Raw genomic sequence first — 14,728 nt, forward strand, 5'->3', positions numbered from 1 at the left:
GTATCTAAAGTGAAGGACATGCATAAGTGCATTGTTAAATAGGGACTTTGTATTGCCTAAGAGCTTTGCCAAACTGGAGTGTAAATCTATTCTTGCCTCAGTTTCCCCATAATGAAATGGGAATAATGATCTAATTAACTGGTCATAGGGCACAGTTGTAAAACTGAAAAAAAAAAAGTGGAAAAAAAACCCCATCAAAAATCTTGTGTTTTTCATTAGAAATTCAAACTTTTTGAAATTTCCCAACCAGCTCTAGTAGGTATACAGGTTTCAGAGTAGCAGCCGTGTTAGTCTGTATCCGCAAAAAGAACAGGAGTACTTGTGGCACCTTAGAAACTAACAAATTTATTTGAGCATAAGCTTTCGTGGGCTACAGTCCACTTCTTCGGATGCATAGAATGGAACATATATTGAGGAGATATATATACACAAACAGAGAGCATGAAAAGATGGGAGTTGTCTTACCAACTCTGAGAGGCCCAAGTTGGTAAGACAACTCCCACCTTTTCATGCTCTCTGTATGTGTATATATATCTCCTCAATATATGTTCCATTCTATGCATCCGAAGAAGTGGGCTGTAGCCCACGAAAGCTTATGCTCAAATAAAATTGTTAGTCTCTAAGGTGCCACAAGTACTCCTGTTCTTTTTAGTAGGTATACAGTTACCCTCTGCTGGATAGAATCAGAACTGCTAATAACCCTAACAGCTGTCAGAGTTTCTCTTATCTCAGAAGCCTGGAGCCTGTGATTATGGGGCAGGAAGATGAGAGTTCTATTCCTGTTTCCACTGTATAGTTCCAATTAGTGATACTGTGAAGGAGAGTGGCAACTGTGAAGTTTTAGGCAGTTGCAGCTTTGCCACCATTCTTGCTCAACCTCAAAGGTGTATTGTGTGGCTAAGTTCATTGCTATGTAAAGCATTGTACAATGCAAAGTACTATTTACCACTGTCTTTTTAGATAACTAAATCCTCTCTGCGTTGAATGACTTATAGCTGAAAACCCATGTCTCTGATGCGAATTGTACCTGTAGTTTTAGTTTTGCCAGGGATTAGGCCTTTTTGTGGACCTATGGGTTAATAGTGGCTTCACCTAAATGCACTGATAATCTTTTAGGCAAGGACCCTTAAAAGATTTGTTCAAACACGTGGCAACGTGATGAAAGACAGCTGTGACTAGGGTTGGTATAGTGGTTCAGATGCCAACACAGATCTCCATCCTCACAAAAAAAAAATTCACCCAAAACTGGAACCTCTATGAGGTTCTGAGGTGCTTAGCCAATGCACCACCCAAAGCTGGGTCTTGACTGGGGGTCCACTCCCTTGTTCTGCAGCAGCAAAACCAGAAATGCTTTGCTGGGCTCTTTTGCTGCTGTCGAGTCTGTGAATGCTCCCGAAAGCCGTTGTTAGATCTGTCCACCATCTCATGTCTTTGCTCCTAAATATTTTAATGTTTAAAGGGACAGCAGCAGCATTTCTGTGTCTTATTGCCAACGCCACAGATTCATTCCAAAAAGAATGACTGGCTTCTTTTTTTTTTTTTTTTAAGAAAGATTTTTAAAAAATAAATACATTTGGGGGTTTTTTCCCTTTGATTTCTGGTTTTTGAGTTTTTACAGTACACTAGGTCACATTTTCAAGCTCTTCCTTGCAACCACAAGAGTTAGAAACTTATTTTTTAATGAAAGCTGAGACTCTCATGTACAGTAACTCCGGTGTAGTTATGTTCCTGAAAAATGTGACTTTAAGTGAAATGATGTTAAGCGAATCCAATTTCCCCATAAGAATTAATGTAAATGGGGGGGTTAGGTTCAAGGGGAAATTTTTTTCACCAGACAAAAGACTATATTATATATATATGTATACACAGTATAAGTTTTAAACAAACAATTTAATACTGTTCACAGCAATGCTGATTGTGAAGCTTGGTTGAGATGGTGAAGTCAGAGGGTGGAATATTTCCCAGGGAATGCCTTACTGCTAGATGATAAACTAGAACTCAGATGAGCCCCCAATGGTTAACACACTGTTGTTAATGTAGCCTCACACTCTACAAGGCAGCACGAATGGAGGGAGGGGAGACAGCATGGCAGGGGGAGACAGAGATACACACCCTGTGTGTGTGAGAGAGATGTGCATTGCCCCTTTAAGTCAGCTGGCCCCACTCTAAGTACATTGCCTTTTTAAGTAGATCAGGAAGTTGAGACAGCAACTGCCTGCAAACTCCCTCCATCCTGAGGCCCCCCCCCCGCCCATAGAGATGGGGTAAGCAGATGGCAGGAGCACCTGATATTAGTCCCTCTCTCTCCCCTCCCTCACCCAGCCGCACAGCAAGCAGGAGGCTCCCGGGAGCAGCTCCAAGGCAGAGGGACGGAGAAGCACATGGTATAGGGTTACCATATTTAGCAAATAAAAAAAGAGGACCCTCCACGGGCCCTGGCCCCGCCCATTTCCCCACCCCCACCCCAACTCCGCCCTAACTCCGCCCCTTCCTCCCTCCCACTCCCAGCCACGCGAAAAGGGCTGCCCGAGCGCTACCGGCTTCAGGGTTTGCCGGGCAGCCCCCAGACCCTGCGCCCCCGGCCGGCGCTTCCCCAGCGCAGCTGGAGCCCGGGAGGGGAAGCACCCAGCCGGGGGCGCAGGGTCTGGAGGCTGCTCGGCAAACCGTGAAGCCGGTAGCGCTTGGACTTCGGGCAGCCCCTATGCCTCCGGACCCTGCGCCCCCGGCCGGGCACTTCCCCTCCCGGGCTCCGGCGGCGCAGGGTTCGGAGGCATGGGGACTGCCCGAAGCCGGTAGCGCTCGGCTCTTAAACAGAGCCGAAGAGTCAGGGGAGGAGCAGAGCCGCCGCGGCCGGAGGCTCTGCTCCTCCCCTGACTCTTCGGCTCTGTTTAAGAGCCAAGCTGCCTGAGTGCTACTGGCTTTGGGCAGCCCCCATGCCTCCGGACCCTGCGCCCCCGGCCGGGCACTTCCCCTCCCGGGCTCCGGCGGCGCAGGGTCCGGAGGCATGAGGACTGCCCGAAGCCGGTAGCGCTCGGCTCTTAAACAGAGCAGAAGAGTCAGGGGAGGAGCAGAGCCGCCGCGGCCGGAGGCTCTGCTTCTCCCCTGACTCTTCGGCTCTGTTTAAGAGCCAAGCTGCCCGAGCGCTACTGGCTTTGGGCAGCCCCCATGCCTCCGGACCCTGCGCCGCCGGAGCCCGGGAGGGGAAGTGCCCGGCCGGCGGCTGGGGTCCGGAGGCAAGGGGGCTGCCTGAAGCCCATAGCGCTCGGGCAACTCGGCTCTTAAACAGAGCCGAAGAGTCCGGGGAGGAGCAGAGCCGCCGCGGGAGGGGAAGTGCCCGGCCGGCATTTTCCCGGACATGTTCGGCTTTTTGGCAATTCCCCTCGGACGGGGGTTTGATTGCCGAAAAGCCGGACATGTCCAGGAAAAACCGGACGTATGGTAACCCTAACATGGTAGTGAGGGGAGGGACAGCTGAACTGCCTACAATTGATAACCTGCTGGGCGGCTGCCACACAGGAAACAGAATGGGAGGGTAAGCAAGCCGTCTGCCTCCAGAAGAACAAGTCCTACAGAGATTGGGGAGGGAAATGGTATGTCAAAGACATTAAGCCTACTGCGCAGCTCTAGCAGTAGGTTTACTGGCTATTCTGAACATCCAAAGAAGGAGAAGGGATCCATTGGCTGGTTCCAAACATCTAGCAGGGGAAGTAACAGCCATCTACTGATCCCTAGAATAACAGACTAGATCTGAAGGTGGTGGTTGGTCAGAGGGATTTTCCCCAAGTAGCAAGGGGCACCCAGTTGCTGTGGGTTTTAGATGGGAGGAGGGGTGGGGGGGAGACTAAGTTTAAATCCAAACTTACCCAAAGTTCAGGAGTGTTTGGAGCGGAGATTTTCTTGTGGGTGCATTTCTACTTAAAATGTATGAGAAATAGCAAATCATGCTTTCTGCTGTCTCCCTACCTGTCATTATCCTCTTCAGGGTCTCGTTGAGGTAGACTCTAAAAGCCTTATTGGCTTGTGCATTTCCTAAGAGATCCCAGCTTAGGCCGTAAGGGAACTGCCAGCGATTGGTGAAACCAGCTTGTATGCGGGAGTAACGTTGTCTCAAGGGCAATAGAGCCTTAAACAAACATATTGATAAATCTTTGTAATATGTGTTTCTCAGGGTCTGGGTTTCTACACCAAGAGTGTTCTTGGAGCACAGAAACGAGCACTCTATCAAGTCAAATCTACAATGTGTACACCAGTCATCACTTCTCAGAATGGAGGTGGGTGAAAACCAGAATTATGTAGCAACTCCTCTGCCCTGACCTACACGTTTGGGAGATCTGATCAGATAGGACCCACATATACTACATTAGTCTTCGTTTTACTAAGCCAATACCCATCTGAAAAAGTTATGCAAAATACAAAGCACTCCAGGTATTGCCCACCTTACTTAAGAGTCTTTCTCTGACTTCTAAACTCAGTACTTATCCCAATCAAAATTCCACTACAGGCATTGACATTCACTTGGCTTCATATCAAAGTCATGAAAAAATACATATTTCATTTAGTTACTGTGTGAAACAATACATTGGCCATGGATCACTGGTAATGTATGTGAATCTTTTGATATGCTTAGGCTGAATTCTGAGTTTATAACAAAACCTGAAACTAGAGGCCTTTTCAACGTCATAACAGAAATTTAGCATTGCTCCAGTTACTGCCACACTTATATACTTGCACCATTCTACTATCCTGCTTTCTCGGAGGTAAACAGGAATTTTATACATGTATGGTAGAAAGAGCAAAATATTGGTGAGAAGCGTTGATTGGGTCTGAAAAGAAAATTTTGCCATTAGTACAAACATGTATATGCTTATATGAGAATTATTCCAAGATTTTCTCTAAGTTGGCTGTGCCTTTTTCAATGTTTGATTTATGCTGTTTAGAGGTGTATTTATTTAACTATTAGTGATCATAATGAAATAATTTGGTAGGCTGGTAAATTATTTTGTACATCACTGGATGGAAGGTTGGATTTGTGGGCACTTGAGGGTGCATTGGGCCCACAAGCAGGCAGTGGAGTGACAGGTGGGTTGCAGCTGGGTTCGGGGACAAAGCTGTCTGTCTTTGATGGTATGGAAGGAGGAACATATTGTGGGGGATACTTACATCCATCGAATGTACTGATTATTCCTTTAGAGAAGAATGATCTTTCTTGAGGCTTGCACCGGGGCGAATTTGAGAGTCAGCGTTTAGCAGGAATGTCGGTTGGATGTGGGCCAGTGGTGTCAGACATAAAGGGGGTTGGTTTGAAATGCTTGCAAGGCAGCTAGGATAGGGAGCTGCCAAGTCTGCTTGCATGGATCAAGACTGGAGAAGTGAACCAGGACATTGCTACAGTCTTACTGGACACAGGTGATGCAATCATTGCATGCAGGAAAATCAGGTACAATGGTCTTGAGCACTACAGGGAAACTGGGCACATTTATCAAACACTGGGGCCAATTTGTGGTTAGGAGAACTTAGAGATTGGATTGATGGAAGGCAGATACCAGGCACTGGGTTGAGGAATACGCCAAGCTAATTGCTGGCATCCCAATGACTGTGCAGGTGAGATGCTCAAGGGTGTTCCCAGAGACAAGCATGGATGAGAGACCCTGGAGATGACTGGTGGACTCTGTTAGCCTGGAGGAAGAAAGAGAGCCCTTAAGTTTTCATAGACTGAGGTGCTGTCATTCTTCCTCACAGATAGGATCCAAAGGAGGGCTGAATTGTAGGGGTTGGGTAGAATATATATTTAGTAAGAGGCCATTTAAGAGGCCATAGGGTAGTTTAGACCTCCCTATTCAAGTTAAAGCATAATAAAATGGTGGCTTTCTGCATTAAAACCCACCCCTGCACCATTTCTGCATCTGCAGATCAATGGCACTTTGAATCTCATCATTAACTTCACAACCCCAAAAAGCTGGAGTGACTTTTGCAATCTCTGCCACCTAATTATCCTGCATCACAATGGATTCGCCTTTAAGAACTGAATTCAATTACTACAGTTCTAGGGTGTCTACTAGTTGTTTTCAGGAGTATGTGTAACTCCCATTATGGTAGTTATCCTCATATGTATGCTATCAATGAGAGAATAGATCAGAGTCTACAGTGCTTATAGCTACTAAAATCAATAATTGTCATATGTTTGGGAGTGACAGTTTAGAGATTCTTATGCTATTTAGAAGTTTTAACTGTAATAAGACACAGGCATCAATTTGAAGATATTATACCTACCTTGGGTATTTTCTTTTCACTTGGGGAAAGTCCTCCCAGGGCTGCAAAAGGGGCTGAGAGCAAATAGCTGAGATGTAAAGGAACACGGTTAAAATGTCAAGAAAATGCATTATCTGCAAAGGTTCTGCTCATGTCAGTAAAGCATGAGACCAAAACTACATTTTAAAAATTCATACAGTTCCTCCCATTCTCTCAACTAGAAAAGGATCAAATTCTACCCTTTGATTTGGGTGCACAATTCCCAGTGAAGTTAATTTGAAATGCACTGCCATTTTCTGAAGACAGAATTTGACCATTTTGCATTTAAAATCTATGGGCCCTGGAGTGCTCAGCACCTTCAAAAGTCAGATCGTAGAGGTCTCAAATTGAGGCACATCGAATTAGTGAGCACATTTGAAAAGCCGGCCTTAACCTTGTGCCTTGGTTTCCACATCTATACAATGGGGGTATTTTCCTCTCATGGGGGTTTTTTGAGGCTAAATTCAGTAATGGCCGCAGAGCCCTAGGAGCACCGTGGGGAGGAGGACAATGCAAGTATGTGAGGCATCAGAAGGGAGTTTTCCTGCAGCATGCATGGATCAGCTGCATAGTGTTACAGGAATCATTGTTAAAAACAAAAGTCAATTCTGTGAGATGGGACTTGCTCTCTATTATTAGACGCGGAATCATCATTCAGCAGGAAATCTCACTGCTCCTTTCAAATATACTTACCAGTCTGCTGGTTTAGTGTCTAGTGAAGGAATCTCGGGAACAAAAGTAGTCAGCTGTGCCAACTCTAGCGATTTCCGAATGGAGACTAAACCAGCAGTAGTCTTTAAGTTAGCCATGATGAATGCTGTTAATAATGGTAAACTTTCTTATGTATTGCTGGTCTTACACACAGCTGGGTAGGGTTGGGGACTAGCTGCAGAAGGCTCACAGCCCCCTTCCTCTGTCATCCACTGCCTTGGATTTCTTCTAGACAGGCTACTGCATCATGTTTCCATGGAAGACATGAGACATAGTCTGTATTGGGACACAAGGGACCATTCTGGTGGTCATCAGATAGAGACAGTTTGTTACTATGACAAGTTCTTTCTATTATGACATCATGAAATCCTTGAAGAAATGATGTATAAAGCATCCTGCAGCTACATTGTAGTAGAAAACCCCCATTTGATGATTCCCCATTGACAACTAGTATTTGAGATGTCATTTAGCCAGTTCTTAATCCATTTAACATGTGGTTTTTTTATATTATATAGACTCAACTTTTAAAATCAAATTGCCTTATAAAAGTCGATGTATAGCACCTCAATGCAATTATCTTTTATCAATCAAACTTGTAATCTCAAAGAATGCAATCAGGTTTGACAAGACTGTTTTCCATAAAACTGTGCCGAGTGGCATTAATTATATTCCTACCCTTTACTTCCTTATTAATTGAATCATTTCTCAACTTTTCCATTATTTTGTCTGGGACTGATAGTTACGTGTACCTGTGCATTGCATCAGAAGAACTGTGCTAGCTACATCCATGTGTAAATGCTATTACAGGTCTGTCGCATCTTACACGCATTTAACATGCGCGATTTCAGCTTTATGTGGTTGGCAAAAACAAAAACAAGAGAAAAATAACAATTTTAATACTGTTCCTGTAGTGCGGGCGATTGTGCCCGCCATTACACTCAGTGTAATTTTGACTATACACGATTTTCGCTTTAAGCGCTGACTGCGGAACGTAACCCCAGCGTAAGAGGCGACAGACCTGTACAGCTAACATAGCTCTAGCATAGTTACTGTGAATAGTGTGGACAGAAATAAGAACCAGGGTGGCTCAGCTGTGCTACAGACTAATCGTCCCTCGATAGCCTGAAGTACATTTTTACAAAATGGCCCATACACTAGTATTATGGATCACAACTGAGAAGCAGCACGTCTGTGTCATGTAAAGTCGCTGGATGGGTTGTCAACTGTAGGGCCTGAACCTAAAACCCTATGGATCGAAAAATATAACTCTCTACTGCCTGAACAAAAAGACCGAGTTCTTAGCTTAAAGCCAGTAGCACAGTCCAAAGCCGTTATGTAGTCCAGCCACTAAAAGAGACAAAGAGGCAGCATGGGTTACACACACACACGTTTTTATTTCATTTGCTACCAAACAATGGTAATTGAATCTTCATGTGGAAAATGTTCACGTAAAAGAAACTGAACTGCAGTATATGTTCCGTTCCCAAATCCCTGCCTGGCAATTTAGATATGCACCATCATTAACATCCACAGTCTATTTTTAAGTACTCCCCTTTAATATAGATATTAAAAGTCAGAAGTCTCCACAGTTTCTTATTCCACATCAAGAACTAGAGACCAATCCTGAAGCTTGCCTGTAGTTGCAGGAAAATTTAGGGATGAAGCAAAGTCAATATAGATGTATAAATTCATAAAGGTGTGTTTGTCCCACAGATTAGACCACAATTTTAAGCCTTTTTTTAAAATAACACACATTTTAGAAAGACTTAATAGTAATAGATATTTCCTGATTTACTTTTTTCAAATTTTTATTTGGATTGAAATGTTCTACTGCAGCCTTGAATCAAAAGATTTCAATATTGAGCCAGTCTGAGTGCCTGAAACTTTTTAGAAAATGACTGTAATCAAAAGGAAACTAACTTGCAGAGAAAGGGAGTGAAAGCTGTAGGGTTTGTCTGTTAAGCAAGGATTTGATTGGGGTTTGCCATTCTTACAGATGGTTACATTCTGGGAATCCATGTCCCAGAAACACCATTCCAGAGTATGGGTTCTTTTCACTGGGAGGTGGACATAACCTGCCCACCTACTCCTCCCCAGATTGTCCATTTAATCACAACAGAGTTTCACCATCTATGAAGAGACTGGGAGAATGAAGAAGCCCAGTCTCTGCTTCTTGTGACGAAAGGAGATGAACAAAGGAGATCTGGGGTATGTCTACACTGCAAAAATAAAAAAATAAAAAAATAAAAAAGACCTGCAGCATCAAGTCTGAGTCTGGGTTAACTGACTAAAAATAGTAGTGTAGATATTTGGGTTCTGGCTGGAGCCCATGGTCTGAAACCTGGTGAGGGGGGTGGATCTCAGAGCCCAGGCTCCAGCCCAACGCTGAATGTCTACACTGCTATTTTTAGCCCCGCAAGATGAAGTCTGATGACTTGAGCTCTGAAACTCACTGCCATGGGTCTTTTTCACAGTGTAGACGAACCCTCAGTTCCATTTTGGTCTACTACCATAACAGGTAGAGATAAATGAGTGAGTCCACATGAACCCTCCTAGTCACTCCCACCTCCCAGGGAGGAGCCATAGATCTCCAAAGTAATGAAGGTCAGAGGCTAAGAGTAAAAACAAACTAAATTATTGTTCCAACTGATCCACTGATTCTATCTTTGGACTCTCACTGCCTGGAAAGCAAGAATCGATTCCCATAATCAGCCCCTGTCCCATTCATCCCCATGGCCTTTCAACATTTTGGGAGGAAGAATTAGCATCCCCAACAGTCAGAAATGGGTAGACAAATTTGACCCTAGATGAGGAAAAAACTGGATGAAGTCCCTTATGTTTTACTTTCCATAGGGCCCCCAGAAATAGCCTAAGACCAGCCCGGCACATAGAAGTTTTAGAATACTTCCCTGCCCATTCCCCCCCATTTTGTCTGGATGGCAAATATTGACTTCTAGTGTCTGGTCTCACTGTGTTCTGAATGGAGATCAATTTTATATGGATTTTGGGACTCTTCTTCCCACCACCAACTCAGTCAATGTCTATATCTAAAATCTGTTTAAGACGTCTCCTCACTCCACAGACATCATCCATCATTTATTTATTTATATAGATACACAGGTTTAACATATATATTTAATTTCCAGTATTACAAAATCTTAAGTGTTACATGTATATAAAGGAAAATATGGTCCTTTAATGCTGAATAGTAGCAACCGAAGGAACTATCAGGTAGATCCATCTTGGCTAAAGGGCCTTCCCCAAATGCTAGCTTCAGCTGTTGGGTGAAAGGCAGCATGTATCTGAAGAATTAACAATCTCCCCTTTGTCCTCTTTTGTGCAATTTTTACAACTAACCAATAAATTTTTTTCCCCTTTACCATATTCAAAGAATATATCCTGTTAAGCAATGTAATCAGTAGGGATTCTCTCAAGACATCTTAGCAGAAGAAGTGATTGGCAATCCCAATTTAAAGATGCAGTTTTGTTAACTAGGAAACATTATTAGACACTGCACAAATTTTATTCTCTCATTAAAGTAAAAGTATGTAGTGTATAAAGACATTACTTCTGACTATAGTTTCACTACTACAGAACTATCCCAAAATAAAGACAATAAATATTTAGCAGAATATAGCAGTTTCAAGGAGCTGGATCAAAGTAATTCAAGCTAACAATAACATAAAAAAAACCCACTGCTGATTTGCTAAATGCCCTTTTACTACATATTAGATTACGTTTGTGTGAATAGTCTTAGTAAATACTCTCAGCTGAGTTCCTTTGTGTTGCTGCAATCTTATTATTATTTCATATTTCTATTACTGTAGCTCCCAGGAGCCCTAGTCATGGAGCAGGACTCCATTGCGCAAGGTGCTGTAAAAACACAGAATACGGTCTCCGCCCCAAAGAGCTTACAATCTAAGTATAAGACAAAAAACAACAGATGGGATACCGACAGATGGGAGAGTACAAGGAAACAATTAGGTAACATTGGTCAGCATGATCAGCAATACTTTCAAATTTTATGTAAAGCAGCAATTACGTCAAATGGATTTTACAGTCATCCTAAATAAAACGAAGGGAGTTTTGTAGATGTCTGCTGATGCCTAATAAATAAAATATTGTCTTGCAATGATTTTCAACAAATTGCTCAAGAAACAAAACTGGAAATCTAGTGAATTTTAAATTTTATTGTGAGTACAGTTGCAATTTGTCTAGTGAGTTCCAGAAACACAAAGACCAATTTTTTTCAATGATTTTGTAAAGTTAGATCTCTAAATCCATATTAAAAATATACTCTTGTTTAACTATAGGTATTGGACTTGAAGCAGGAATTAACTCAGCAAAGTCCTATGGCCTGTGTTATGCAGATAGTTAGACCAGAAGATTACAATGGTCCCTTCTGACCTTTAAAATCTATGAATATTAACACCTACATAAGTAGGTTGATATTCAGAGGTGCTGTGCATCTGCTACTTCCGTATAAATTAACGGCAGCCATGGTGCTCAGTACCTCTGAAAGTCAAACCACTAATATTAGGAGCTCACGTTTGAAATTTTTGGTCCGTATGTATAACAACTGATACTATCAGAAATACTACCAGGGCCTAATCATTTTCCCACAGCAGACAATGGCAACAAGATTGGACTGTCATTGCTCACTCGCAACTTTGAGAGAAATGACACTGATCTACTATGCTATGAGAATATTTTATGAAAGTACTAATAAGGAAGCATATTATAAAAATATTATATTATTAAAATGTACACAGGATGGATAGATTAGATATTTAGGTTGCTATGGCGCACACAATAGTTGAAGTACTACTACTGCCTGCTGTTTATATAGTGCCTTTCATCTTCAAGGATCCCAAAGTGCTTTATGCTTGGCTGTACAAGCAAACTAATCACAAATTATTATAGTCTTGCTCCTGTTCCCATTGAAGCCAATGAGAGGAGAATCAGGCTCTATATACAGGGATCACTCCACACATTATTAAAATACATACATTTAGGACAGGAAGCAAAGAATACTATATCCAATTAAAATCGCAGAGGCCATTTAGAGAAGCAGCATGTCATTACTCAAGATATAATTTGGCTAGGACACTGGGATTAACTCCACTATCCTTAAATCTAGTGATAGAGTAAGTTGATCTTTTGGAAGGAAGCCCACCCGTTGAAAACCATTTTGCAGATTAATGTTGTTTTGCTGTTTCATAGCAAGGTTCTCAGATTGTAACCTTGGTCTACAGAAAATATCCGTAATGTAGAATCTTTACATACATTGTCCCCCCCGCCCCGACTTTGTTTTGAATGATTAATGTTAACGATGATGAACATTCTTTGAAGGATTGTTAGATACATTATGGTTGATTAGATTTTTCAATTACTTCTTTTTGAACATTTCAGTTTGTTTTTTTATTTACTTATGCCAACAATTCAAAAGCATTTCAAACAAGTAAATCCGTCTTTACCATGCTACAAGGCTGCTACTTGCAGCTAAGGTGGTGGTTGTTTTTTTTCCTAGGTATACTATCACATTCATGTATAAAACTTCTGTAATAATGTGTATGTTCCATTGGAACATTATATATTATCCCTAGAAGCTCCTTAGGCTAAAGAGGGGGCAGGAGAGGGAGGTTGCTTACACTGTGACTTAATCTTTATCTGCCACTGTACATTTCCCCTGAGCCTCCATCTTTTCATGCCAGACTTAACTACTCCCTTTCAGATATTTCTAACCTCCACTAATTGTTGTATTATATGTGAGCAACATTCTTAGGCCTGGTTAGTCATTTATTCTAAAAAGGCAGCCTTGTAGCGTTGGTTTACTGGGGTTCTGTTGCGTTTTTCACTTCAAGTTAAACAGCAGATGCCACAACACTGCAGAGACAAGGAGCGATAAGTGGCTTAAGGAGATGGTGTTTCTTGAACCCAGGCTTTTGGCATTACAGTTGTTTGAATAACAACAGTGAACGCTCACTCCAGGTGCTTTGGATCCATCCCTTCTTGCCCGTTCACAGAATGATTTGAATGAACAGGACTTCATAACACCACCTACAACAGAGCCACATTTAATCCAAAACATATCAAGAGGTTCAAGTTTGCCTACTTGTTTCACTGTCTTAGTAACATGAATCTAAACATCCAGTGATCAAACATAATGAAGAGATAAGCATCATAAGAAGCAATCATTCTGATGCTATGACATTCTTCTAAGTATGAGTTTATAAGCATAAATTAATTAATTCCAACACTTGATATTTTATCTCATCTACAATACTGCACATCTACGTGGTGCATTATTATAGAGCATTAATAAGAAGAATTTAATAGCTACCTATATTACTATTTGTCACATTTCTGCTATTCCATACATGATAAGAATTAAGCTTTATTAACAGAACTTAAAAAAAAAGAACTTGTTTAACTACTTATATTTTCTCATCATCTCACGACTAGCCTCTTCTACCGAATTGGTAATTTAATTCTCACAGGTATCTCTTGACAGAAATTAATATATTTGATAATTTTGATTACAATTTTGTAACTACTTACTTGCTTGTCCTCTGATGACTGCACATGCATCTGAGAGCCCTGGACATTGCTGAGTGCCTTGTCTGTTACATTCTTCATCACTAGAACCGGCACAAGTATAACATTGCAGTGCTTCACCTACCATTAAGAAAAATTACTTTATATAGGTATCGCTCTTGAGCTTCTTAAGATATTTTAAAAGCAACTGTTCAATTTCTTGGTTTTATTTCTGTCTGAAGCAAACACTGAAAATGGCTAATTTAGTTACACGGAACTTTTAATTTACAGTGTGTCTAAGGATTTTTCAAAATCCAGTTAAGTTTTATTTCTCAGATTTGGATCTCAAGGTTGCTTTTAAAGGCATACAATCCATACATTGCTTCGGTTTTGGTATTTTGCACGTAATAAAACGTCTAAGATTATTTAATGTACTGTAATTGGCATCACACCTTTTTGTACAGTTAGGAAACGAATTCCACTAAAACAAACCAAAAGTATAACATGTATTTTTTCATCGCTGTCTTCTTCAGTTTACAGTACTGTGAATAGAATACACACCCCAGATCTATACACCTACCTGTCACTATGATACCAGGGCTAATTTTCTCCCAAAGTATCCATTCATTTGAAATATTAAGACTCATTCCTCCCAGTGCTGATCCATAGTATAAACTGTACGGTAGTTTTAAAGGTAAGCATGAATTTGATAAGCACTTTAAACAACTGAATTAAAACTTGCAAAAACAAGAAGGTGCTCTCGCTGTCCACTGGGAAACATGCATTAAAAATCTATTAGTAGAAAGATTGTATTTTACAATAATTGTGTTAGATAAAATTCTGCTCTGTTATCCACATAAACAAACTAATTTTATAGCACACAAAACCAATGGAAAACCAAGACTGGAAAAGATTAATGACAAAGATGCTGCACTCTTTGCATGTGTCTGATATCAGAGACCATAAACAGAATTGACTGAAATTACTTACTTTTGATTACAAAAAGCAAGCTGAGAAGAACCAGGCTGAAGATTGTCTTCATCATGGATATCCAAGAGATGTACCATTAGACAAAGAAAGCAGTTTGTCTGTCATTAAAGTCCTAATGCTTGTCTTACATACCTAATCCTCTATAGAGGATGACTTAGAGGATGAAGAGGTGTGCAGAATGCTACTTATCTAGCTTATTCTG

The sequence above is a fragment of the Chrysemys picta genome, chromosome 7 (assembly GCF_011386835.1).
Source record: "Chrysemys picta bellii isolate R12L10 chromosome 7, ASM1138683v2, whole genome shotgun sequence".
Classification (NCBI taxonomy): domain Eukaryota; kingdom Metazoa; phylum Chordata; order Testudines; family Emydidae; genus Chrysemys; species Chrysemys picta.